Source organism: Oncorhynchus nerka, linkage group LG5, assembly GCF_034236695.1.
Source record: "Oncorhynchus nerka isolate Pitt River linkage group LG5, Oner_Uvic_2.0, whole genome shotgun sequence".
Taxonomy (NCBI): Eukaryota; Metazoa; Chordata; class Actinopteri; order Salmoniformes; family Salmonidae; genus Oncorhynchus; species Oncorhynchus nerka.
This window is the reverse complement of record NC_088400.1, coordinates 30,398,576-30,426,363: the sequence shown is the minus strand read 5'-3', so window position 1 is coordinate 30,426,363 and position 27,788 is coordinate 30,398,576. Positions and strand designations below refer to the sequence as shown.

Here is a 27,788-nt window from a genome sequence, read left to right as displayed (position 1 = left end):
AACACACTCATAAACTCAACTTGACAACAGTGACTAATTGTCAAATCAGTAAATAATTAACAAATAATATTACAATTAATTGTGTCATTGTTTTATTAAAGAGTGTGTGTAAATACAAAGGCAAACAATGAAATTCTATACATGTGCTTTGATGTTCTATACATGTGCTATGACCTATTTATGCAGTGAATCAAACGCTTAATTCACAGTATCAATAAATATATAGGATGAAAGAAATTGCTAATGTTGAGAGAGGCGGAGATGAGGACTCGTGCAGGTAGGTGTGTGTATTGAGAGAGAGAGAGAGAGAGAGAGAGAGAGAGAGAGAGAGACTCGCGGGTGACTTGTATGCTGAGGATATTGGATTTCTCTATTCATCGTCGTTAGTTCCCTCTCCTCTCTGCCAGCTCTGTGAGGACGTCTGATGCGCTGACCAGCCCTGCTGTAGCCTGTCACTCTCGGGGTTGTCTGGCCGTGGACACAGACTGGACTGGACATCCGTGATTGTATTTTTAAAAATGAGCTGGTACATTACCACACCTTTGTTGCGCGTTGAAGACACTATATGAACAGTGAAGGGACTTTCCGTGAACGAAGAGACTCCTGGTTTTCAGTTGGGGTTTATTTTACGCGTATTTTTCTGTGAAGGTTACGGATCTTGCTCAAGAATAAGGGCGTTTTAGAAGATGAAGACAAGTGAATGATCACACGAATATATGTGCTACTGTAAACCAAGACATTGCCCTGAGTAGACCCTAACGTCATTCCATTGTGGTTTAACACAAATCAGCTTCCTTGGATCTTACTTTTGTTGTGTTAGTGTATTTTTGCATAATATATTTTTCCCCCAATGATTTTTGGATTAGCAGAACTGTAGAATTAATATAATACAGGGAATACTCACCAAGAGGGAAGATGGGGAACAGTGTCTAGAACTGGTAAGTGAAGCGAGGTTACTATATGATAAGCAGAATAATCGATTTCAATTTCATTCACACATGTGTGTGTGTCTGTGCGTGTGTGCGTGAGAGTGTTTAAGAATTTATTTTATCTGCATTCAAATATGCTTTTGGCATATGTCAATCTTTGTCGATCCAATCAACGACAGAGCATTAACACGTCAACATGCTGTCAGGAAAAAAATAGTGCACGACTGAAGCTTAAATTCACTTGTCATTGTTGGCAGTAACTACACTCCCCTATAGCATACATATGTATTTGTTGCGTGAAGCTAAAACGTTTGATTTGGCTCTATGCTCCAGCATTTTGGATTTGAGATCAAATGATTTATACGAGGTGACGGTACAGAATGTCACTTTTTATTTGAGGGTATTTTCATAAATATGTTTTATCGTTTAGAAATGAAAGCACTTTATGTATCTCGTCACATTTTGGAGTCACTGATTACTGTTTCTGAGCACTACCATGATTACGGATAATCATGAATGAATCGTGAATCGTGAATAATGATAAGTGGATAAGTTTTTAGAGGCATAAATATCATAACATTTTATCTCAAATCCAAAATATTGGAGTATAGAGCCCAATTAAAAGTTTTAGCTTCACCATCCAAATAAAATAAGTAGGAGAGTACATTCTCAATCTCTAATAAAATGTTTACTTTGTAGTATTATGCAAATGGGTTCAATAGATTACACAGCCATTGTTGTGCAAAGTGTTCTGCAGAGTGCTGGTCAATGTTTACCTATATATAATCATTCCGAGCAGCATCTCATTGGATCTACTACACTGGTCACGTTGCCTCTACTGCCATGTTAGGATCAGAAACCCCCTGACAGTATGAGTCAGTGTTGGCAACTACCTCAACTACACGATGATATCATCCACAGAGTTGAGAGCGGACTCGAGTTTTTTAAATGAAGCTCCTGTCTCCTTCTAGTCAATATGCAGTTAATACTTCAAAAATGTAAATTCTTAAATCCTTACCATGTACCTATGTTTGTCCTCTGTTGATGTGTGTCTTTCTTTCTTTGCTGAAATACATACTTTTTAAAAAATCAAACATTAATCAAATACAACCATGAGTTTCCTTGCAGAGATTCAATTGGCACATTCCCACTGAGTTTCCATCTTAGAGCAACAGCAATAAGGTAACATGAGGAAAGAGTAAGAAATACACAGCTGTCCTAAATAATGTAAATTCATTCCATTTAAACTACATGGCTTGTATGCTAAACTTACTTTTCTTATCTTGCCTCTGTGTAATCATTAACCTTGCGGGGATACATTGTAAACGCGACTACTTCCTCAAACAGGGTGTTACTATTCTGCTCTTCACAGCACTAGTAGCATAGTAGGCTAAATGCTATTTATCAGTTCCTGGACTTACACCATTATTTTGTTAGAATTATATTCGTACAATGTAGCCTAGTGCACAGCTTATGTTTTTGAGGTCTGAAGATCATCATAGCCCCTGCGTAAATTTCCCACGTGTGTAGGATGATTTCCTAGAGAGCTTCTGAGGGACGTGTGTATCCCAGGTAGGCAAATGTATTCTCTATATCGTAATAGTCATACATCCACAGTTATTGAATATTCAAACCATACAGGGGTACTAGAGTAGGAAACATGTTGGAGATGTGGCCCCAGTGGCATGTTACCTATCATTTTCATTTCATTGTGAATGCGAACAGTATCCCAACTTTTTACAGAGCCTCAGCCACCTCTCACTGAACACACATTCACTCTGTCACAATCTATAAATGATGGATTCCTTGATACAGGATGTATTTGAGTTTGTAGTGCATGCATGGGTCCCCTATGAAGTATTATGATTATACTAGGCATAGAAAACCTGTTAGGTGGGCAGAGACACTCAAGACCTTCTGGCTGACATCCACACCAAAGGCATTAGCCCTGCTACAACTTTCCCACACCCTCATCTACAGTCCCCTCCACCCCTCGCCTCCACCCTGCTCCTCCCAGGACCCGAGGGTCTGAGGGGGAGTGAGGGGGTTCATGTTTCCCACCCTCCCCTACACACGCAGGCAGCATGGAGCTCCAGCCTGAGAGATCCTCCCCAGTAGATCTAATGCTACTGAAGCTGATCTTTTCACACAGAGATGCTCTAACCACCAGACCCCTGCATGTAGCCTTCTCTAACCACCAGACCCCTGCATGTAGCCTTCTCTAACCACCAGAATCCTGCATGTAGCCTTCTCTAACCACCAGACCCCTGCATGTAGCCTTCTCTAACCACCATACCCCTGCATGTAGCCTTCTCTAACCACCAGACCCCTGCATGTAGCCTTCTCTAACCACCAGACCCCTGCATGTAGCCTTCTCTAACCACCAGACCCCTGCATGTAGCCTTCTCTAACCACCAGAACCCTGCATGTAGCCTTCTCTAACCACCAGACCCCTGCATGTAGCCCTAGGCCTATTCTGCTCTCTTTCACTGTTTGTATTTAACTCTCTCTCTCTCTCAATCTCTCCACCTCTCTGATGACACCTTGTGAAAAGCGCAGAAACCCTTACCTCTGTGTCCTCTCTCACAATGGCTCACATTTATTGAAGTAAGTGCGTCATAGGGAAAAATAAAAGTGGTCTTCTGAGGCTCCTCTCCTCTACTGCCAAGAACTTGAGCTTCTTACTGTTAACACACTCATCCATTTACCAACACGATGTCGCTCTATGCACTCTCTGCAACGAAACTCAGCAAAAAAAGAAACGTCCCTTTTCCAGGACCCTGTCTTTCAAAGATAATTCGTAAAAATCCAAATAACTTCACAGATCTTCATTGTAAAGGGTTTAAACACTGTTTCCAATGCTTGTTCAATGAAACCTAAACAATTAATGAACATGCACTTGTGGAAAGGGTCATTAAGACACTAACAGCTTACAGACGGTAGGCAATTAAGGTCATAGTTATGAAAACATAGGACACTAAAGAGGCCTTTCTGCTGACTCTGAAAAACACCAACATAAAGATGCCCAGGGTCCCTGTTCATCTGCGCAAACTTGCCTTAGACATGCGGCAAGGAGGCATGAGGAGTGCAGATGTGGTCAGGGCAATAAATTGCAATGTCCATACTGTGAGATGCCTAAGACAGCGCTACAGAGAGACAGGACGGACAGCTGATTGTCTTCGCAGTGGCAGACCACGTGTAACAACACCTGCACAGGATTGGTACATCCGAACATCACACCTGCGGGACAGGTACAGGATGGTAACAACAACTGCCCAAGTTACACCAGGAACGCACAATCCCTCAATCAGTGCTTAGACTGTCCGCAATAGGCTGAGAGAGGTTGGACTGAGGGCTTGTAGGCCTATTGTATGTAAGGCAGGTCTTCACCAGACATCACCGGCAACAACGTCACGTATGGGCACAAACCCACCATCGCTGGACCAGACAGGACAGGCAGAAAATGCTCTTCACTGATGAGTCGCAGTTTTGTCTCACCAAGGGTGATGGTCGGATTCGCGTTTATCATTGAAGGAATGAACGTTACACCGAGGCCTGTACTCTGGAGAGGGATCGATTTGGAGTTGGAGGGTCCATCATGGTCTGGGGCGGTGTGTCACAGCATTATCGGACTGAGCTTGTTGTCATTGCAGGCAATCTCAACACCATGCGTTACAGGGAAGACCTCCTCCTCCCTCATGTGGTACCCTTCCTGCACGCTCATCCTGACATGACCCTCCAACATGACAATGCCACCAGCCATACTGCTCGTTCTGTGCATGATTTCCTGCAAGACAGGAATGTCAATGTTCTGCCATGGCCAGAGAAGAGCCCGGATCTCAATCCCATTGAGCACGTCTGGGACCTGTTGGATTGGAGGGTGAGGGCTAGGGCCATTCCCCCCAGAAATGTCCGGGATCTTGCAGGTGCCTTGGTCGAAGAGTGGGGTAACATCCCACAGCAAGAACTGGCAAATATGGTGCAGTCCATGAGGAGGAGATGCACTGCAGTACTTAATGAAGCTGGTGGCCACACCAGATACTGACTGTTACTTTTGATTTTGACCCCCCCTCCTTTGTTCAGGGACACATTATTCCATTTCTGTTAGTCACATGTCTGTGGAACTTGTTCAGTTTATGTCTCAGTTCTTGAATCTTGTTATGTTCATTCAAATATTTACACATGTTAAGTTTGCTGAAAATAAATGCAGTTGACAGTGAGAGGACGTTTCTTTTTTTACGTAGTTTCACTTTAAAGTTGTAAAGTGAAACCTGGGCCCGTATCCACAAACATCTCAGAGTAAGAGTGCTGTTCTAGGATCAGTTTATAGGATCTTATAATAATAAGATTATATGAACAGACTCTAGATCAGCAGTCCTACTCTGAAGCGCTTTGTGGACACAGGCTCTGAGGGCTCAAGTTCCTCTTTGATAAGGGTTCCTGTGAGTCACCATGGCCAGGGTAGTCATTCAACCTCTCCCTGGTGGACTCCTGCACCACATGTGCCCCAATCCTCCAATCCAGGCCCGGTCTAGAGAGAGAAACAGGTGTGCACCAAACAAGGGCATAATTTACTTTGACGTAACGTGAAATGGAAAGGGGCTTGCCACAGCCCAGAATGTGAGATCATGTTGGGTAGTGTGTTCTCATGGTCTGAGTGTGTCTAAAGGGTCATGGTGGGAGTGTGTATTCAGGGTCTGAGTGTGTCTAAAGGGTCATGGTGGGTAGTGTGTATTCAGGGTCTGAGTGTGTCTAAAGGGTCATGGTGGGTAGTGTATTCAGGGTCTGAGTGTGTCTAAAGGGTCATGGTGGGTAGTGTGTATTCAGGGTCTGAGTGTGTCTAAAGGGTCAGACCATGAGTGTATTCAGGGTCTGAGTGTGTCTAAAGGGTCATGGTGGGTAGTGTGTATTCAGGGTCTGAGTGTGTCTAAAGGGTCATGTTGGGTAGTGTGTATTCAGGGCCTGAGTATGTCTAAAGGGTCATGGTGGGTAGTGTGTATTCAGGGTCTGAGTGTGTCTAAAGTGTCATGGTGGGTAGTGTGTATTCAGGGTCTGAGTGTGTCTAAAGGGTCATGGTGGGTAGTGTGTATTCAGGGTCTGAGTGTGTCTAAAGGGTCATGGTGGGTAGTGTGTATTCAGGGTCTGAGTGTGTCTAAAGGGTCATGACCATGGGTAGTGTGTATTCAGGGTCTGAGTGTGTCTAAAGGGTCATGGTGGGTAGTGTGTATTCAGGGTCTGAGTGTGTCTAAAGGGTCATGGTGGGTAGTGTGTATTCAGGGTCTGAGTGTGTCTAAAGGGTCATGGTGGGTAGTGTGGGTCAGGTATTCAGGGTCTGAGGTGGGTCAGTGGGTAGTGTGTATTCAGGGTCTGAGTGTGTCTAAAGGGTCATGGTGGGTAGTGTGTATTCAGGGTCTGAGTGTGTCTAAAGGGTCATGGTGGGTAGTGTGTATTCAGGGTCTGAGTGTGTCTAAAGGGTCATGGTGGGTAGTGTGTATTCAGGGTCTGAGTGTGTCTAAAGGGTCATGGTGGGTAGTGTGTATTCAGGGTCTGAGTGTGTCTAAAGGGTCATGGTGGGTAGTGTGTATTCAGGGTCTGAGTGTGTCTAAAGGGTCATGGTGGGTAGTGTGTATTCAGGGTCTGAGTGTGTCTAAAGGGTCATGGTGGGTAGTGTGTATTCAGGGTCTGAGTGTGTCTAAAGGGTCATGGTGGGTAGTGTGTATTCAGGGTCTGAGTGTGTCTAAAGGGTCATGGTGGGTAGTGTGTATTCAGGGTCTGAGTGTGTCTAAAGGGTCATGGTGGGTAGTGTGTATTCAGGGTCTGAGTGTGTCTAAAGGGTCATGGTGGGTAGTGTGTTCTCATGGTCTGAGTGTGTCTAAAGGGTCATGGTGGGTAGTGTGTATTCAGGGTCTGAGTGTGTCTAAAGGGTCATGGTGGGTAGTGTATTCAGGGTCTGAGTGTGTCTAAAGGGTCATGGTGGGTAGTGTGTTCTCATGGTCTGAGTGTGTCTAAAGGGTCATGGTGGGTAGTGTATATTCAGGGTCTGAGTGTGTCTAAAGGGTCATGGTGGGTAGTGTGTATTCAGGGTCTGAGTGTGTCTAAAGGGTCATGGTGGGTAGTGTGTTCTCATGGTCTGAGTGTGTCTAAAGGGTCATGGTGGGTAGTGTATTCAGGGTCTGAGTGTGTCTAAAGGGTCATGGTGGGTAGTGTGTATTCAGGGTCTGAGTGTGTCTAAAGGGTCATGGTGGGTAGTGTATTCAGGGTCTGAGTGTGTCTAAAGGGTCATGTTGGGTAGTGTGTATTCAGGGTCTGAGTGTGTCTAAAGGGTCATGGTGGGTAGTGTATATTCAGGGTCTGAGTGTGTCTAAAGGGTCATGGTGGGTAGTGTGTATTCAGGGTCTGAGTGTGTCTAAAGGGTCATGGTGGGTAGTGTGTATTCAGGGTCTGAGTGTGTCTAAAGGGTCATGGTGGGTAGTGTATATTCAGGGTCTGAGTGTGTCTAAAGGGTCATGGTGGGTAGTGTGTATTCAGGGTCTGAGTGTGTCTAAAGGGTCATGGTGGGTAGTGTGTATTCAGGGTCTGAGTGTGTCTAAAGGGTCATGGTGGGTAGTGTGTATTCAGGGTCTGAGTGTGTCTAAAGGGTCATGGTGGGTAGTGTGTATTCAGGGTCTGAGTGTGTCTAAAGGGTCATGGTGGGTAGTGTATTCAGGGTCTGAGTGTGTCTAAAGGGTCATGGTGGGTAGTGTATATTCAAAGGGTCTGAGTGTGTCTAAAGGGTCATGGTGGGTAGTGTGTATTCAGGGTCTGAGTGTGTCTAAAGGGTCATGGTGGGTAGTGTGTATTCAGGGTCTGAGTGTGTCTAAAGGGTCATGGTGGGTAGTGTGTATTCAGGGTCTGAGTGTGTCTAAAGGGTCATGGTGGGTAGTGTGTATTTCAGGGTCTGAGTGTGTCTAAAGGGTCATGGTGGGTAGTGTGTATTCAGGGTCTGAGTGTGTCTAAAGGGTCATGGTGGGTCATGGTGGGTGTGTTCTCAGGGTCTGAGTGTGTCTAAAGGGTCATGGTGGGTAGTGTGTATTCAGGGTCTGAGTGTGTCTAAAGGGTCATGGTGGGTAGTGTGTATTCAGGGTCTGAGTGTGTCTAAAGGGTCATGGTGGGTAGTGTATTCAGGGTCTGAGTGTGTCTAAAGGGTCATGTTGGGTAGTGTGTATTCAGGGTCTGAGTGTGTCTAAAGGGTCATGGTGGGTAGTGTATATTCAGGGTCTGAGTGTGTCTAAAGGGTCATGGTGGGTAGTGTGTTCTCATGGTCTGAGTGTGTCTAAAGGGTCATGGTGGGTAGTGTATTCAGGGTCTGAGTGTGTCTAAAGGGTCATGGTGGGTAGTGTGTATTCAGGGTCTGAGTGTGTCTAAAGGGTCATGGTGGGTAGTGTGTATTCAGGGTCTGAGTGTGTCTAAAGGGTCATGGTGGGTAGTGTGTATTCAGGGTCTGAGTGTGTCTAAAGGGTCATGGTGGGTAGTGTGTATTCAGGGTCTGAGTGTGTCTAAAGGGTCATGTTGGGTAGTGTGTATTCAGGGTCTGAGTGTGTCTAAAGGGTCATGGTGGGTAGTGTATATTCAGGGTCTGAGTGTGTCTAAAGGGTCATGGTGGGTAGTGTGTATTCAGGGTCTGAGTGTGTCTAAAGGGTCATGGTGGGTAGTGTGTATTCAGGGTCTGAGTGTGTCTAAAGGGTCATGGTGGGTAGTGTGTATTCAGGGTCTGAGTGTGTCTAAAGGGTCTAAAGGGTCATGGTGGGTAGTGTGTATTCAGGGTCTGAGTGTGTCTAAAGGGTCATGGTGGGTAGTGTGTATTCAGGGTCTGAGTGTGTCTAAAGGGTCATGGTGGGTAGTGTGTATTCAGGGTCTGAGTGTGTCTAAAGGGTCATGGTGGGTAGTGTGTATTCAGGGTCTGAGTGTGTCTAAAGGGTCATGGTGGGTAGTGTGTATTCAGGGTCTGAGTGTGTCTAAAGGGTCATGGTGGGTAGTGTATTCAGGGTCTGAGTGTGTCTAAAGGGTCATGGTGGGTAGTGTGTATTCAGGGTCTGAGTGTGTCTAAAGGGTCATGGTGGGTAGTGTGTTCTCATGGTCTGAGTGTGTCTAAAGGGTCATGGTGGGTAGTGTATTCAGGGTCTGAGTGTGTCTAAAGGGTCATGGTGGGTAGTGTATATTCAGGGTCTGAGTGTGTCTAAAGGGTCATGGTGGGTAGTGTGTATTCAGGGTCTGAGTGTGTCTAAAGGGTCATGGTGGGTAGTGTGTATTCAGGGTCTGAGTGTGTCTAAAGGGTCATGGTGGGTAGTGTGTATTCAGGGTCTGAGTGTGTCTAAAGGGTCATGGTGGGTAGTGTGTATTCAGGGTCTGAGTGTGTCTAAAGGGTCATGGTGGGTAGTGTGTATTCAGGGTCTGAGTGTGTCTAAAGGGTCATGGTGGGTAGTGTGTATTCAGGGTCTGAGTGTGTCTAAAGGGTCATGGTGGGTAGTGTGTATTCAGGGTCTGAGTGTGTCTAAAGGGTCATGGTGGGTAGTGTGTATTCAGGGTCTGAGTGTGTCTCTGAGTGTGTCTAAAGGGTCATGGTGGGTAGTGTGTATTCAGGGTCTGAGTGTGTCTAAAGGGTCATGGTGGGTAGTGTGTATTCAGGGTCTGAGTGGTGTCTAAAGGGTCATGGTGGGTAGTGTGTCTGAGTGTGTCAGGGTCTGAGTGTGTCTAAAGGGTCATGGTGGGTAGTGTATATTCAGGGTCTGAGTGTGTCTAAAGGGTCTAAAGGGTCATGGTGGGTAGTGTGTATTCAGGGTCTGAGTGTGTCTAAAGGGTCATGGTGGGTAGTGTATTCAGGGTCTAAAGGGAGTGTGTCTAAAGGGTCTGAGTGTGTTGGGTCATGGTGGGTGTGTATTCAGGGTCTGAGTGTGTCTAAAGGGTCATGGTGGGTAGTGTATATTCAGGGTCTGAGTGTGTCTAAAGGGTCATGGTGGGTAGTGTGTATTCAGGGTCTGAGTGTGTCTAAAGGGTCATGGTGGGTAGTGTATTCAGGGTCTGAGTGTGTCTAAAGGGTCATGGTGGGTAGTGTGTATTCAGGGTCTGAGTGTGTCTAAAGGGTCATGGTGGGTAGTGTATTCAGGGTCTGAGTGTGTCTAAAGGGTCATGGTGGGTAGTGTGTATTCAGGGTCTGAGTGTGTCTAAAGGGTCATGGTGGGTAGTGTGTATTCAGGGTCTGAGTGTGTCTAAAGGGTCATGGTGGGTAGTGTGTATTCAGGGTCTGAGTGTGTCTAAAGGGTCATGGTGGGTAGTGTGTATTCAGGGTCTGAGTGTGTCTAAAGGGTCATGGTGGGTAGTGTGTATTCAGGGTCTGAGTGTGTCTAAAGGGTCATGGTGGGTAGTGTGTATTCAGGGTCTGAGTGTGTCTAAAGGGTCATGGTGGGTAGTGTGTATTCAGGGTCTGAGTGTGTCTAAAGGGTCATGGTGGGTAGTGTGTATTCAGGGTCTGAGTGTGTCTAAAGGGTCATGGTGGGTAGTGTGTATTCAGGGTCTGAGTGTGTCTAAAGGGTCATGGTGGGTAGTGTATATTCAGGGTCTGAGTGTGTCTAAAGGGTCATGGTGGGTAGTGTGTATTCAGGGTCTGAGTGTGTCTAAATGGTGGGGGTCATGGTGGGTAGTGTGTTTCAGGGTCTGAGTGTGTCTAAAGGGTCATGGTGGGTAGTGTGTATTCAGGGTCTGAGTGTGTCTAAAGGGTCATGGTGGGTAGTGTGTATTCAGGGTCTGAGTGTGTCTAAAGGGTCATGGTGGGTAGTGTGTATTCAGGGTCTGAGTGTGTCTAAAGGGTCATGTTGGGTAGTGTGTATTCAGGGTCTGAGTGTGTCTAAAGGGTCATGGTGGGTAGTGTATATTCAGGGTCTGAGTGTGTCTAAAGGGTCATGGTGGGTAGTGTGTATTCAGGGTCTGAGTGTGTCTAAAGGGTCATGTTGGGTAGTGTGTATTCAGGGTCTGAGTGTGTCTAAAGGGTCATGGTGGGTAGTGTATATTCAGGGTCTGAGTGTGTCTAAAGGGTCATGGTGGGTAGTGTGTACTCAGGGTCTGAGTGTGTCTAAAGGGTCATGGTGGGTAGTGTGTATTCAGGGTCTGAGTGTGTCTAAAGGGTCATGGTGGGTAGTGTGTATTCAGGGTCTGAGTGTGTCTAAAGGGTCATGGTGGGTAGTGTGTATTCAGGGTCTGAGTGTGTCTAAAGGGTCATGGTGGGTAGTGTATTCAGGGTCTGAGTGTGTCTAAAGGGTCATGGTGGGTAGTGTATATTCAGGGTCTGAGTGTGTCTAAAGGGTCATGGTGGGTAGTGTGTATTCAGGGTCTGAGTGTGTCTAAAGGGTCATGGTGGGTAGTGTGTATTCAGGGTCTGAGTGTGTCTAAAGGGTCATGTTGGGTAGTGTGTATTCAGGGTCTGAGTGTGTCTAAAGGGTCATGGTGGGTAGTGTATTCAGGGTCTGAGTGTGTCTAAAGGGTCATGGTGGGTAGTGTGTATTCAGGGTCTGAGTGTGTCTAAAGGGTCATGGTGGGTAGTGTGTTCTCATGGTCTGAGTGTGTCTAAAGGGTCATGGTGGGTAGTGTGTATTCAGGGTCTGAGTGTGTCTAAAGGGTCATGGTGGGTAGTGTGTATTCAGGGTCTGAGTGTGTCTAAAGGGTCATGGTGGGTAGTGTATTCAGGGTCTGAGTGTGTCTAAAGGGTCATGTTGGGTAGTGTGTATTCAGGGTCTGAGTGTGTCTAAAGGGTCATGGTGGGTAGTGTATATTCAGGGTCTGAGTGTGTCTAAAGGGTCATGGTGGGTAGTGTGTTCTCATGGTCTGAGTGTGTCTAAAGGGTCATGGTGGGTAGTGTATTCAGGGTCTGAGTGTGTCTAAAGGGTCATGGTGGGTAGTGTGTATTCAGGGTCTGAGTGTGTCTAAAGGGTCATGGTGGGTAGTGTGTATCTAAAGGGTCAGGGTCTGAGTGTGTCTAAAGGGTCATGGTGGGTAGTGTGTATTCAGGGTCTGAGTGTGTCTAAAGGGTCATGGTGGGTAGTGTGTATTCAGGGTCTGAGTGTGTCTAAAGGGTCATGGTGGGTAGTGTGTATTCAGGGTCTGAGTGTGTCTAAAGGGTCATGGTGGGTAGTGTATATTCAGGGTCTGAGTGTGTCTAAAGGGTCATGGTGGGTAGTGTGTATTCAGGGTCTGAGTGTGTCTAAAGGGTCATGTTGGGTAGTGTGTATTCAGGGTCTGAGTGTGTCTAAAGGGTCATGGTGGGTAGTGTATATTCAGGGTCTGAGTGTGTCTAAAGGGTCATGGTGGGTAGTGTGTATTCAGGGTCTGAGTGTGTCTAAAGGGTCATGGTGGGTAGTGTGTATTCAGGGTCTGAGTGTGTCTAAAGGGTCATGGTGGGTAGTGTGTATTCAGGGTCTGAGTGTGTCTAAAGGGTCATGGTGGGTAGTGTGTTCTCATGGTCTGAGTGTGTCTAAAGGGTCATGGTGGGTAGTGTATTCAGGGTCTGAGTGTGTCTAAAGGGTCATGGTGGGTAGTGTAAAGGGTCATGGTGGGTAGTGTGTATTCAGGGTCTGAGTGTGTCTAAAGGGTCATGGTGGGTAGTGTGTATTCAGGGTCTGAGTGTGTCTAAAGGGTCATGGTGGGTAGTGTGTTCTCATGGTCTGAGTGTGTCTAAAGGGTCATGGTGGGTAGTGTATTCAGGGTCTGAGTGTGTCTAAAGGGTCATGGTGGGTAGTGTATATTCAGGGTCTGAGTGTGTCTAAAGGGTCATGGTGGGTAGTGTGTATTCAGGGTCTGAGTGTGTCTAAAGGTCATGGTCATGGTGGGTAGTGTGTATTCAGGGTCTGAGTGTGTCTAAAGGGTCATGTTGGGTAGTGTGTATTCAGGGTCTGAGTGTGTCTAAAGGGTCATGGTGGGTAGTGTGTATTCAGGGTCTGAGTGTGTCTAAAGGGTCATGGTGGGTAGTGTGTATTCAGGGTCTGAGTGTGTCTAAAGGGTCATGGTGGGTAGTGTGTATTCAGGGTCTGAGTGTGTCTAAAGGGTCATGGTGGGTAGTGTGTATTCAGGGTCTGAGTGTGTCTAAAGGGTCATGGTGGGTAGTGTGTATTCAGGGGGTCTGAGTGTGTCTAAAGGGTCATGGTGGGTAGTGTATTCAGGGTCTGAGTGTGTCTAAAGGGTCATGGTGGGTAGTGTGTATTCAGGGTCTGAGTGTGTCTAAAAGGGTCATGGTGGGTAGTGTATATTCAGGGTCTGAGTGTGTCTAAAGGGTCATGGTGGGTAGTGTGTTTCAGGGTCTGAGTGTGTCTAAAGGGTCATGGTGGGTAGTGTATTCAGGGTCTGAGTGTGTCTAAAGGGTCATGGTGGGTAGTGTATATTCAGGGTCTGAGTGTGTCTAAAGGGTCATGGTGGGTAGTGTGTATTCAGGGTCTGAGTGTGTCTAAAGGGTCATGTTGGGTAGTGTGTATTCAGGGTCTGAGTGTGTCTAAAGGGTCATGGTGGGTAGTGTGTATTCAGGGTCTGAGTGTGTCTAAAGGGTCATGGTGGGTAGTGTGTATTCAGGGTCTGAGTGTGTCTAAAGGGTCATGGTGGGTAGTGTGTATTCAGGGTCTGAGTGTGTCTAAAGGGTCATGGTGGGTAGTGTGTATTCAGGGTCTGAGTGTGTCTAAAGGGTCATGGTGGGTAGTGTGTATTCAGGGTCTGAGTGTGTCTAAAGGGTCATGGTGGGTAGTGTGTATTCAGGGTCTGAGTGTGTCTAAAGGGTCATGGTGGGTAGTGTGTATTCAGGGTCTGAGTGTGTCTAAAGGGTCATGGGTGGGTCTAAAGGGTCATGGTGGGTAGTGTCTGAGTGTGTCTATTCATGGTGGGGTCTGAGGTGTGTCTAAAAGGGTCATGGTGGGTAGTGTGTATTCAGGGTCTGAGTGTGTCTAAAGGGTCATGGTGGGTAGTGTGTTCTCATGGTCTGAGTGTGTCTAAAGGGTCATGGTGGGTAGTGTATTCAGGGTCTGAGTGTGTCTAAAGGGTCATGGTGGGTAGTGTGTATTCAGGGTCTGAGTGTGTCTAAAGGGTCATGGTGGGTAGTGTGTATTCAGGGTCTGAGTGTGTCTAAAGGGTCATGGTGGGTAGTGTGTTCTCATGGTCTGAGTGTGTCTAAAGGGTCATGGTGGGTAGTGTATTCAGGGTCTGAGTGTGTCTAAAGGGTCATGGTGGGTAGTGTATATTCAGGGTCTGAGTGTGTCTAAAGGGTCATGGTGGGTAGTGTGTATTCAGGGTCTGAGTGTGTCTAAAGGGTCATGGTGGGTAGTGTGTATTCAGGGTCTGAGTGTGTCTAAAGGGTCATGTTGGGTAGTGTGTATTCAGGGTCTGAGTGTGTCTAAAGGGTCATGGTGGGTAGTGTATATTCAGGGTCTGAGTGTGTCTAAAGGGTCATGGTGGGTAGTGTGTATTCAGGGTCTGAGTGTGTCTAAAGGGTCATGGTGGGTAGTGTGTATTCAGGGTCTGAGTGTGTCTAAAGGGTCATGGTGGGTAGTGTGTATTCAGGGTCTGAGTGTGTCTAAAGGGTCATGGTGGGTAGTGTGTATTCAGGGTCTGAGTGTGTCTAAAGGGTCATGGTGGGTAGTGTGTATTCAGGGTCTGAGTGTGTCTAAAGGGTCATGGTGGGTAGTGTATATTCAGGGTCTGAGTGTGTCTAAAGGGTCATGGTGGGTAGTGTGTTCAGGGTCTGAGTGTGTCTAAAGGGTCATGGTGGGTAGTGTATATTCAGGGTCTGAGTGTGTCTAAAGGGTCATGGTGGGTAGTGTGTATTCAGGGTCTGAGTGTGTCTAAAGGGTCATGGTGGGTAGTGTATTCAGGGTCTGAGTGTGTCTAAAGGGTCATGGTGGGTAGTGTGTATTCAGGGTCTGAGTGTGTCTAAAGGGTCATGGTGGGTAGTGTATATTCAGGGTCTGGAGTGTGTCTAAAGGGTCATGGTGGGTAGTGTGTATTCATGGTCTGAGTGTGTCTAAAGGGTCATGGTGGGTAGTGTGTATTCAGGGTCTGAGTGTGTCTAAAGGGTCATGGTGGGTAGTGTGTATTCAGGGTCTGAGTGTGTCTAAAGGGTCATGGTGGGTAGTGTATTCAGGGTCTGAGTGTGTCTAAAGGGTCATGGTGGGTAGTGTGTATTCAGGGTCTGAGTGTGTCTAAAGGGTCATGGTGGGTAGTGTGTATTCAGGGTCTGAGTGTGTCTAAAGGGTCATGGTGGGTAGTGTGTATTCAGGGTCTGAGTGTGTCTAAAGGGTCATGGTGGGTAGTGTATTCAGGGTCTGAGTGTGTCTAAAGGGTCATGGTGGGTAGTGTGTATTCAGGGTCTGAGTGTGTCTAAAGGGTCATGGTGGGTAGTGTGTATTCAGGGTCTGAGTGTGTCTAAAGGGTCATGGTGGGTAGTGTGTATTCAGGGTCTGAGTGTGTCTAAAGGGTCATGGTGGGTAGTGTGTATTCAGGGTCTGAGTGTGTCTAAAGGGTCATGGTGGGTAGTGTATTCAGGGTCTGAGTGTGTCTAAAGGGTCATGGTGGGTAGTGTATTCAGGGTATTCAGGGTCTGAGTGTGTCTAAAGGGTCATGGTGGGTAGTGTGTATTCAGGGTCTGAGTGTGTCTAAAGGGTCATGGTGGGTAGTGTCTGTTCTCATGGTCTGTATTCAGGGTCTGTGTCTAAAGGGTCATGGTGGGTAGTGTGTATTCAGGGTCTGAGTGTGTCTAAAGGGTCATGGTGGGTAGTGTGTATTCAGGGTCTGAGTGTGTCTAAAGGGTCATGGTGGGTAGTGTGTTCTCATGGTCTGAGTGTGTCTAAAGGGTCATGGTGGGTAGTGTGTATTCAGGGTCTGAGTGTGTCTAAAGGGTCATGGTGGGTAGTGTAGTGTGTATTCAGGGTCTGAGTGTGTCTAAAGGGTCATGGTGGGTAGTGTATTCAGGGTCTGAGTGTGTCTAAAGGGTCATGTTGGGTAGTGTGTATTCAGGGTCTGAGTGTGTCTAAAGGGTCATGGTGGGTAGTGTGTATTCAGGGTCTGAGTGTGTCTAAAGGGTCATGGTGGGTAGTGTGTTCTCATGGTCTGAGTGTGTCTAAAGGGTCATGGTGGGTAGTGTGTATTCAGGGTCTGAGTGTGTCTAAAGGGTCATGGTGGGTAGTGTGTATTCAGGGTCTGAGTGTGTCTAAAGGGTCATGGTGGGTAGTGTGTATTCAGGGTCTGAGTGTGTCTAAAGGGTCATGGTGGGTAGTGTGTATTCAGGGTCTGAGTGTGTCTAAGGGTCATGGTGGGTAGTGTATTCAAGTGGTCATGGTGGGTAGTGTGTATTCAGGGTCTGAGTGTGTCATGGTGGGTAAAGGGTCATGGTGGGTAGTGTGTATTCAGGGTCTGAGTGTGTCTAAAGGGTCATGGTGGGTAGTGTGTATTCAGGGGTAGTGTATTCTAAAGGGTCATTCAGGGTCTGAGTGTGTCTAAAGGGTCATGGTGGGTAGTGTGTATTCAGGGTCTGAGTGTGTGTGTCTAAAGGGTCATGGTGGGTAGTGTGTATTCAGGGTCTGAGTGTGTCTAAAGGGTCATGGTGGGTAGTGTATATTCAGGGTCTGAGTGTGTCTAAAGGGTCATGGTGGGTAGTGTGTATTCAGGGTCTGAGTGTGTCTAAAGGGTCATGGTGGGTAGTGTGTTCTCAGGGTCTGTGGGTGTGTCTAAAGGGTCATGGTGGGTAGGGTCATGGTGGGTGTATTCAGGGTCTGAGTGTGTCTAAAGGGTCATGGTGGGTAGTGTGTATTCAGGGTCTGAGTGTGTCTAAAGGGTCATGGTGGGTAGTGTATTCAGGGTCTGAGTGTGTCTAAAGGGTCATGGTGGGTAGTGTGTATTCAGGGTCTGAGTGTGTCTAAAGGGTCATGGTGGGTAGTGTATATTCAGGGTCTGAGTGTGTCTAAAGGGTCATGGTGGGTAGTGTGTTCTCATGGTCTGAGTGTGTCTAAAGGGTCATGGTGGGTAGTGTATTCAGGGTCTGAGTGTGTCTAAAGGGTCATGGTGGGTAGTGTATATTCAGGGTCTGAGTGTGTCTAAAGGGTCATGGTGGGTAGTGTATTCAGGGTCTGAGTGTGTCTAAAGGGTCATGGTGGGTAGTGTGTATTCAGGGTCTGAGTGTGTCTAAAGGGTCATGGTGGGTAGTGTGTATTCAGGGTCTGAGTGTGTCTAAAGGGTCATGGTGGGTAGTGTGTATTCAGGGTCTGAGTGTGTCTAAAGGGTCATGGTGGGTAGTGTGTATTCAGGGTCTGAGTGTGTCTAAAGGGTCATGGTGGGTAGTGTGTATTCAGGGTCTGAGTGTGTCTAAAGGGTCATGGTGGGAGTGTATTCAGGGTCTAAAGGGTCATGTTGGGTAGTGTGTATTCAGGGTCTGAGTGTGTCTAAAGGGTCATGGTGGGTAGTGTATATTCAGGGTCTGAGTGTGTCTAAAGGGTCATGGTGGGTAGTGTGTACTCAGGGTCTGAGTGTGTCTAAAGGGTCATGGTGGGTAGTGTGTATTCAGGGTCTGGGAGTGTGTCTAAAGGGTCATGGTGGGTAGTCATGGTGTTCTCATCAGGGTCTGAGTGTGTCTAAAGGGTCATGGTGGGTAGTGTATTCAGGGTCTGAGTGTGTCTAAAGGGTCATGGTGGGTAGTGTGTATTCAGGGTCTGAGTGTGTCTAAAGGGTCATGGTGGGTAGTGTATATTCAGGGTCTGAGTGTGTCTAAAGGGTCATGGTGGGTAGTGTGTATTCAGGGTCTGAGTGTGTCTAAAGGGTCATGGTGGGTAGTGTGTATTCAGGGTCTGAGTGTGTCTAAAGGGTCATGGTGGGTAGTGTGTATTCAGGGTCTGAGTGTGTCTAAAGGGTCATGGTGGGTAGTGTGTTCTCATGGTCTGAGTGTGTCTAAAGGGTCATGGTGGGTAGTGTGTTCTCATGGTCTGAGTGTGTCTAAAGGGTCATGTCTCATCATGTCTCTGTCTCTCATGTCTCATCATGTCTCTATGTCTCTGTCTCTCATGTCTCTCATGTCTCATCATGTCTCTGTCTCTCATGTGTCTGTCTCTCATGTCTCTGTCTCTCATGTCTCATCATGTCTCTGTCTCTCATGTCACATTATGTCTCTCATGTCACATCATGTCTCTGTCTCTCATGTCTCATCATGTCTCTTTCTGTCATGTCACATCATGTCTCTGTCTCTCATATCTCATCATGTCTTTGTCTCTCATGTCTCATCATGTCTCGGTCTCTCATGTCTCTGTCTCTCATGTCTTATCATGTCTCTGTCGCTCATGTCTCATCATGTCTCTGTCTCTCATGTCTCATCATGTGTCTGTCTCTCATGTGTCTGTCGCTCATGTCTCATCATGTCTCTGTCTCTCATGTCTCTGTCTCTCATGTCTCATCATGTCTCTGTCTCTCATGTCACATTATGTCTCTCATGTCACATCATGTCTCTGTCTCTCATGTCTCATCATGTCTCTTTCTGTCATGTCACATCATGTCTCTGTCTCTCATGTCTCTGTCTCTCATATCTCATCATGTCTTTGTCTCTCATGTCTCATCATGTCTCTGTCTCTCATGTCTCTGTCTCTCATGTCTTATCATGTCTCTGTCTCTCATGTCTCATCATGTCTCTGTCTCTCATGTCTCATCATGTCTCTGTCTCTCATGTGTCTGTCTCTAATGTGTCTGTCGCTCATGTCTCATCATGTCACATTATGTCTCTCATTTCACATCATGTCTCTGTCTCTCATGTCTCATCATGTCTCTGTCTCTCATGTCTCATCATGTCTCTGTCTCTCATGTCTTATCATGTCTCTGTCTCTCCTGTCTCATCATGTCTCTGTCTCTCCTGTCTCATCATGTCTCTGTCTCTCCTGTCTCATCATGTGTCTGTCTCTCATGTGTCTGTCGCTCATGTCTCATCATGTCTCTGTCTCTCATGTCTCTGTCTCTCATGTCTCATCATGTCTCTGTCTCTCATGTCTCATCATGTCTCTGTCTCTTCTGTCTCATCATGTCTCTGTCTCTCCTGTCTCATTATGTCTCTGTCTCTCCTGTCTCATCATGTCTCTGTCTCTCATGTGTATGTCGCTCATGTCTCATCATGTCTCTGTCTCTCATGTCTCTGTCTCTCATGTCTCATCATGTCTCTGTCTCTCATGTCTCTGTCTCTCCTGTCTCATCATGTCTCTGTCTCTCCTGTCTCATTATGTCTCTGTCTCTCCTGTCTCATCATGTCTCTGTCTCTCATGTGTCTGTCACTCATGTCTCATCATGTCTCTGTCTCTCCTGTCTCATCATGTCTCTGTCTCTCCTGTCTCATCATGTCTCTGTCTCTCCTGTCTCGTCATGTCTCTGTCTCCCCTGTCTCGTCATGTCTCTGTCTCTCCTGTCTCATCATGTCTCTGTCTCTCCTGTCTCATTATGTGTCTGTCTCTCCTGTCTCATCATGTCTCTGTCTCTCCTGTCTCATCATGTCTCTGTCTCTCCTGTCTCATCATGTCTCTGTCTCTCCTGTCTCATTATGTCTCTGTCTCTCCTGTCTCATCATGTCTCTGTCTCTCCTGTCTCATCATGTCTCTGTCTCTCATGTGTCTGTCGCTCATGTCTCGTCATGTCTCTGTCTCATCATGTCTCTGTCTCTCATGTCTCATCATGTCTCTGTCTCTCCTGTCTCATTATGTGTCTGTCTCTCCTGTCTCATCATGTCTCTGTCTCTCCTGTCTCATCATGTCTCTCTCTCCTGTCTCATTATGTCTCTGTCTCTCCTGTCTCATCATGTCTCTGTCTCTCCTGTCTCATCATGTCTCTGTCTCTCATGTGTCTGTCGCTCATGTCTCATCATGTCTCTGTCTCTCATGTCTCTGTCTCTCATGTCTCATCATGTCTCTGTCTCTCATGTCTTATCATGTCTCTGTCTCTCCTGTCTCATTATGTCTCTGTCTCTCCTGTCTCATCATGTTTCTGACTCTCCTGTCTCGTCATGTCTCTGTCTCCCCTGTCTCGTCATGTCTCTGTCTCTCATGTCTCATCATGTCTCTGTGTCTCCTGTTTCATCATGTCTCTGTCTCTCCTGTCTCATTATGTGTCTGTCTCTCCTGTCTCATCATGTCTCTGTCTCTCCTGTCTCATCATGTCTCTGTCTCTCCTGTCTCATCATGTCTCTGTCTCTCCTGTCTCATTATGTCTCTGTCTCTCCTGTCTCATCATGTCTCTGTCTCTCCTGTCTCATCATGTCTCTGTCTCTCCTGTCTCATTATGTCTCTGTCTCTCCTGTCTCATCATGTCTCTGTCTCTCATGTGTCTGTCGCTCATGTCTCATCACGTCTCTGTCTCATCATGTCTCTGTCTCTCATGTCTCATCATGTCTCTGTCTCTCCTGTCTCATTATGTGTCTGTCTCTCCTGTCTCATTATGTCTCTGTCTCTCCTGTCTCATCATGTCTCTGTCTCTCCTGTCTCATCATGTCTCTGTCTCTCCTGTCTCATCATGTCTCTGTCTCTCCTGTCTCATCATGTCTCTGTCTCTCATGTGTCTGTCTCTCATGTCTTATCATGTCTCTGTCTCTCATGTGTCTGTCGCTCATGTCTCATCATGTCTCTGTCTCATCATGTCTCTGTCTCTCATGTCTCATCATGTCTCTGTCTCTCCTGTCTCATTATGTGTCTGTCTCTCCTGTCTCATCATGTCTCTGTCTCTCCTGTCTCATCATGTCTCTGTCTCTCCTGTCTCATCATGTCTCTGTCTCTCCTGTCTCATTATGTCTCTGTCTCTCCTGTCTCATCATGTCTCTGTCTCTCCTGTCTCATCATGTCTCTGTCACTCATGTGTCTGTCGCTCATGTCTCATCATGTCTCTGTCTCTCATGTCTCATCATGTCTCTGTCTCTCATGTCTCATCATGTCTCTGTCTCTCATGTCTTATCATGTCTCTGTCTCTCCTGTCTCATTATGTCTCTGTCTCTCCTGTCTCATCATGTCTCTCGTCATGTCTCTCTGTCTCCCCTGTCTCCATGTCTCTGTCTCTCTGTCTCATGTCTCTGTCTCATCCCTGTCTCCTGTCTCATGTCTCTGTCTCTCATGTCTCATCATGTCTCTGTCTCTCCTGTCTCATCATGTCTCTGTCTCTCCTGTCTCATCATGTCTCTGTCTCTCCTGTCTCACCATGTCTCTGTCTCTCCTGTCTCATTATGTCTCTGTCTCTCCTGTCTCATCATGTCTCTGTCTCTCCTGTCTCATCGTGTCTCTGTCTCTCATGTGTCTGTCGCTCATGTCTCATCATGTCTCTGTCTCTCATGTCTCTGTCTCTCCTGTCTCATCATGTCTCTGTCTCTCCTGTCTCATCATGTTTCTGTCTCTCCTGTCTCATAATGTCTCTGTCTCTCCTGTCTCATCATGTCTCTGTCTCTCATGCCTCATCATGTCTCTGTCTCTCCTGTCTCGTCATGTCTCTGTCTCTCCTGTCTCATTATGTGTCTGTCTCTCCTGTCTCATCATGTCTCTTTCTCTCCTGTCTCATCATGTCTCTGTCTCTCCTGTCTCATCATGTCTCTGTCTCTCCTGTCTCATCGTGTCTCTGTCTCTCATGTGTCTGTCGCTCATGTCTCATCATGTCTCTGTCTCTCATGTCTCTGTCTCTCAAGTCTCATCATGTCTCTGTCTCTCATGTCTCATCATGTCTCTGTTTCTCATGTATTATCATGTCTCTGTCTCTCCTGTCTCATTATGTCTCTGTCTCTCCTGTCTCATCATGTCTCTGTCTCTCCTGTCTCATCATGTCTCTGTCTCTCCTGTCTCATCATGTCTCTGTCTCTCCTGTCTCATTATGTGTCTGTCTCTCCTGTCTCATCATGTCTCTGTCTCTCCTGTCTCATCATGTCTCTGTCTCTCCTGTCTCATCATGTCTCTGTCTCTCCTGTCTCATCATGTCTCTGTCTCTCCTGTCTCATCATGTCTCTGTCTCTCATGCCTCATCATGTCTCTGTCTCTCCTGTCTCGTCATGTCTCTGTCTCTCCTGTCTCATTATGTGTCTGTCTCTCCTGTCTCATCATGTCTCTGTCTCTCCTGTCTCATCATGTCTCTGTCTCTCCTGTCTCATCATGTCTCTGTCTCTCCTGTCTCATCATGTTTCTGTCTCTCCTGTCTCATTATGTCTCTGTCTCTCCTGTCTCATCATGTCTCTGTCTCCTGTCTCATCATGTCTCTGTCTCTCATGTGTCTGTCTCTCATGTCTCTGTCTCTCATGTCCCATCATGTCTCTGTCTCTCCTGTCTCATTATGTCTCTGTCTCTCCTGTCTCATCATGTCTCTGTCTCTCCTGTCTCATCATGTCTCTGTCTCTCCTGTCTCATTATGTGTCTGTCTCATCATGTCTCTGTCTCTCCTGTCTCATCATGTCTCTGTCTCTCCTGTCTCATCATGTCTCTATCTCTCCTGTCTCATTATGTCTCTGTCTCTCCTGTCTCATCATGTCTCTGTCTCTCCTGTCTCATCATGTCTCTGTCTCTCCTGTCTCATTATGTCTCTGTCTCTCCTGTCTCATCATGTCTCTGTCTCTCATGCCTCATCATGTCTCTGTCTCTCCTGTCTCGTCATGTCTCTGTCTCTCCTGTCTCATTATGTCTCTGTCTCTCCTGTCTCATCATGTCTCTGTCTCTCCTGTCTCATCATGTCTCTGTCTCTCCTGTCTCATCATGTCTCTGTCTCTCATGTCTCATCATGTCTCTGTCTCTCCTGTCTCATCATGTCTCTGTCTCTCCTGTCTCATCATGTCTCTGTCTCTCCTGTCTCATCATGTCTCTGTCTCTCCTGTCTCATCATGTCTCTGTCTCTCCTGTCTCATCATGTCTCTGTCTCTCCTGTCTCATCATGTCTCTGTCTCTCCTGTCTCATCATGTCTCTGTCTCTCCTGTCTCATCATGTCTCTGTCTCTCCTGTCTCGTCATGTCTCTGTCTCTCCTGTCTCGTCATGTCTCTGTCTCTCCTGTCTCGTCATGTCTCTGTCTCTCCTGTCTCGTCATGTCTCTGTCTCTCATGTCTCATCATGTCTCTGTCTCTCCTGTCTCGTCATGTCTCTGTCTCTCCTGTCTCATCATGTCTCTGTCTCTCCTGTCTCATCATGTCTCTGTCTCTCCTGTCTCATCATGTCTCTGTCTCTCCTGTCTCATCATGTCTCTGTCTCTCCTGTCTCATCATGTCTCTGTCTCTCCTGTCTCATCATGTCTCTGTCTCTCCTGTCTCATCATGTCTCTGTCTCTCCTGTCTCATTATGTCTCTGTCTCTCCTGTCTCATCATGTCTCTGTCTCTCCTGTCTCATCATGTCTCTGTCTCATGTGTCTGTCTCATCATGTCTCTGTCTCTCCTGTCTCATCATGTCTCTGTCTCTCCTGTCTCATCATGTCTCTGTCTCTCATGTCTCTGTCGCTCATGTCTCGTCATGTCTCTGTCTCATCATGTCTCTGTCTCTCATGTCTCATCATGTCTCTGTCTCTCCTGTCTCATTATGTCTCTGTCTCTCCTGTCTCATCATGTCTCTGTCTCTCCTGTCTCATCATGTCTCTCTCTCCTGTCTCATTATGTCTCTGTCTCTCCTGTCTCATCATGTCTCTGTCTCTCCTGTCTCATCATGTCTCTGTCTCTCATGTCTCATCATGTCTCATCATGTCTCTGTCTCTCATGTCTCTGTCTCTCATGTCTCATCATGTCTCTGTCTCTCCTGTCTCATCATGTCTCTGTCTCTCCTGTCTCATCATGTCTCTGTCTCTCCTGTCTCATCATGTCTCTGTCTCTCCTGTCTCATCATGTCTCTGTCTCTCCTGTCTCATTATGTCTCTGTCTCTCCTGTCTCATCATGTCTCTGTGTCTCCTGTTCATCATGTCTCTGTCTCTCCTGTCTCATTATGTGTCTGTCTCTCCTGTCTCATCATGTCTCTGTCTCTCATGTGTCTCCTGTCTCATCATGTCTCTGTCTCATCTGTCTCTCCTGTCTCATCATGTCTCTCTGTCTCTCCTGTCTCATTATGTCTCTGTCTCTCCTGTCTCATCATGTCTCTGTCTCTCCTGTCTCATCATGTCTCTGTCTCTCCTGTCTCATTATGTCTCTGTCTCTCCTGTCTCATCATGTCTCTGTCTCTCATGTGTCTGTCGCTCATGTCTCATCATGTCTCTGTCTCATCATGTCTCTGTCTCTCATGTCTCATCATGTCTCTGTCTCTCCTGTCTCATTATGTGTCTGTCTCTCCTGTCTCATTATGTCTCTGTCTCTCCTGTCTCATCATGTCTCTGTCTCTCCTGTCTCATCATGTCTCTGTCTCTCCTGTCTCATCATGTCTCTGTCTCTCCTGTCTCATGTCTCTGTCTCTCTGTCTCATCATGTCTCTGTCTCTCATGTCTTATCATGTCTCTGTCTCTCATGTGTCTCTCATGTCTCATCATGTCTCTGTCTCATGTCTCATCATGTCTCTGTCTCTCATGTCTTATCATGTCTCTGTCTCTCCTGTCTCATTATGTCTCTGTCTCTCCTGTCTCATCATGTCTCTGTCTCTCCTGTCTCGTCATGTCTCTGTCTCCCCTGTCTCGTCATGTCTCTGTCTCTCATGTCTCATCATGTCTCTGTCTCTCCTGTCTCATCATGTCTCTGTCTCTCCTGTCTCATCATGTCTCTGTCTCTCCTGTCTCACCATGTCTCTGTCTCTCCTGTCTCATTATGTCTCTGTCTCTCCTGTCTCATCATGTCTCTGTCTCTCCTGTCTCATCGTGTCTCTGTCTCTCATGTCTTATCATGTCTCTGTCTCTCCTGTCTCATCATGTCTCTGTCTGTCTCTCTGTCTCATCATGTCTCTGTCTCTCCTGTCTTATCATGTCTCTGTCTCTCCTGTCTCATTATGTCTCTGTCTCTCCTGTCTCATCATGTCTCTGTCTCTCCTGTCTCGTCATGTCTCTGTCTCCCCTGTCTCGTCATGTCTCTGTCTCTCATGTCTCATCATGTCTCTGTCTCTCCTGTCTCATCATGTCTCTGTCTCTCCTGTCTCATCATGTCTCTGTCTCTCCTGTCTCATCATGTCTCTGTCTCTCATGTCTCTGTCTCTCCTGTCTCATCATGTCTCTGTCTCTCCTGTCTCATCATGTTTCTGTCTCTCCTGTCTCATTATGTCTCTGTCTCTCCTGTCTCATCATGTCTCTGTCTCTCATGCCTCATCATGTCTCTGTCTCTCCTGTCTCGTCATGTCTCTGTCTCTCCTGTCTCATTATGTGTCTGTCTCTCCTGTCTCATCATGTCTCTGTCTCTCCTGTCTCATCATGTCTCTGTCTCTCCTGTCTCATCATGTCTCTGTCTCTCCTGTCTCATCGTGTCTCTGTCTCTCATGTGTCTGTCGCTCATGTCTCATCATGTCTCTGTCTCTCATGTCTCTGTCTCTCATGTCTCATCATGTCTCTGTCTCTCATGTCTCATCATGTCTCTGTTTCTCATGTATTATCATGTCTCTGTCTCTCCTGTCTCATTATGTCTCTGTCTCTCCTGTCTCATCATGTCTCTGTCTCTCCTGTCTCATCATGTCTCTGTCTCTCCTGTCTCATCATGTCTCTGTCTCTCCTGTCTCATTATGTGTCTGTCTCTCCTGTCTCATCATGTCTCTGTCTCTCCTGTCTCATCATGTCTCTGTCTCTCCTGTCTCATCATGTCTCTGTCTCTCCTGTCTCATCATGTCTCTGTCTCTCCTGTCTCATCATGTCTCTGTCTCTCATGCCTCATCATGTCTCTGTCTCTCCTGTCTCGTCATGTCTCTGTCTCTCCTGTCTCATTATGTGTCTGTCTCTCCTGTCTCATCATGTCTCTGTCTCTCCTGTCTCATCATGTCTCTGTCTCTCCTGTCTCATCATGTCTCTGTCTCTCCTGTCTCATCATGTTTCTGTCTCTCCTGTCTCATTATGTCTCTGTCTCTCTCATGTCTCATCATGTCTCATGTCTCTGTCTCATCATGTCTCTGTCTCTCATGTGTCTGTCTCTCATGTCCCATCATGTCTCTCTCCTGTCTCATTATGTCTCTGTCTCTCCTGTCTCATTATGTCTCTGTCTCTCCTGTCTGATCATGTCTCTGTCTCTCCTGTCTCATCATGTCTCTGTCTCTCCTGTCTCATTATGTGTCTGTCTCATCATGTCTCTGTCTCTCCTGTCTCATCATGTCTCTGTCTCTCCTGTCTCATCATGTCTCTATCTCTCCTGTCTCATTATGTCTCTGTCTCTCCTGTCTCATCATGTCTCTGTCTCTCCTGTCTCATCATGTCTCTGTCTCTCCTGTCTCATTATGTCTCTGTCTCTCCTGTCTCATCATGTCTCTGTCTCTCATGCCTCATCATGTCTCTGTCTCTCCTGTCTCGTCATGTCTCTGTCTCTCCTGTCTCATTATGTCTCTGTCTCTCCTGTCTCATCATGTCTCTGTCTCTCCTGTCTCATCATGTCTCTGTCTCTCCTGTCTCATCATGTCTCTCTGTCTCTCTCATGTCTCATCATGTCTCTGTCTCTCCTGTCTCATCATGTCTCTGTCTCTCCTGTCTCATCATGTCTCTGTCTCTCCTGTCTCATTATGTCTCTGTCTCTCCTGTCTCATCATGTCTCTGTCTCTCCTGTCTCATCATGTCTCTGTCTCTCCTGTCTCATCATGTCTCTGTCTCTCCTGTCTCATCATGTCTCTGTCTCTCCTGTCTCATCATGTCTCTGTCTCTCCTGTCTCATCATGTCTCTGTCTCTCATGTGTCTGTCTCTCATGTCTCTGTCTCTCCTGTCTCATCATGTCTCTGTCTCTCCTGTCTCGTCATGTCTCTGTCTCCCCTGTCTCGTCATGTCTCTGTCTCTCATGTCTCATCATGTCTCTGTCTCTCCTGTCTCATCATGTCTCTGTCTCTCCTGTCTCATCATGTCTCTGTCTCTCCTGTCTCATCATGTCTCTGTCTCTCCTGTCTTATTATGTCTCTGTCTCTCCTGTCTCATCATGTCTCTGTCTCTCCTGTCTCATCATGTCTCTGTCTCTCCTGTCTCATCATGTCTCTGTCTCTCCTGTCTCATCATGTCTCTGTCTCTCCTGTCTCATCATGTCTCTGTCTCTCCTGTCTCATCATGTCTCTGTCTCTCCTGTCTCATCATGTCTCTGTCTCTCCTGTCTCATCATGTCTCTGTCTCTCCTGTCTCTGTCATGTCTCTGTCTCTCCTGTCTCGTCATGTCTCTGTCTCTCATGTCTCTGTCTCCCCTGTCTCATGTCTCTGTCTCTCTGTCTCTCCTGTCTCATCATGTCTCTGTCTCTCCTGTCTCATCATGTCTCTGTCTCTCCTGTCTCATCATGTCTCTGTCTCTCCTGTCTTATTATGTCTCTGTCTCTCCTGTCTCATCATGTCTCTGTCTCTCCTGTCTCATCATGTCTCTGTCTCTCATGTGTCTGTCGCTCATGTCTCATCATGTCTCTGTCTCTCATGTCTCTGTCTCTCATGTCTCATCATGTCTCTGTCTCTCATGTCTCATCATGTCTCTGTTTCTCATGTATTATCATGTCTCTGTCTCTCCTGTCTCATCATGTCTCTGTCTCTCCTGTCTCATCATGTCTCTGTCTCTCCTGTCTCTCATGTCTCATCATTTCTCTGTCTCTCCTGTCTCATTATGTGTCTGTCTCTCCTGTCTCATCATGTCTCTGTCTCTCCTGTCTCATCATGTCTCTGTCTCTCCTGTCTCATTATGTCTCTGTCTCTCCTGTCTCATCATGTCTCTGTCTCTCCTGTCTCATCATGTTTCTGTCTCTCCTGTCTCATTATGTCTCTGTCTCTCCTG

The 27,788-nt window shown here is 46.8% G+C and overlaps 1 protein-coding gene across 3 annotated transcripts in view; it reads left to right on the top strand.

Moving 5' to 3' along the window:
• The first annotated feature begins 367 nt into the window (after positions 1 to 367).
• Positions 368 to 27,788, top strand: part of LOC115122190 (ras-GEF domain-containing family member 1C-like) — a 62,755-nt gene continuing 35,334 nt past the window's right edge. For 2 of the 3 annotated variants that reach the window (XM_065018517.1, XM_065018514.1), the window contains exon 1: positions 368 to 938. The gene's annotated coding sequence lies outside the window, so the exon portion shown is untranslated. Of the gene's footprint in view, positions 939 to 2,287; positions 2,502 to 27,788 lie in introns of those variants that run through there. The other variant, XM_065018515.1, reaches the window with a different exon arrangement.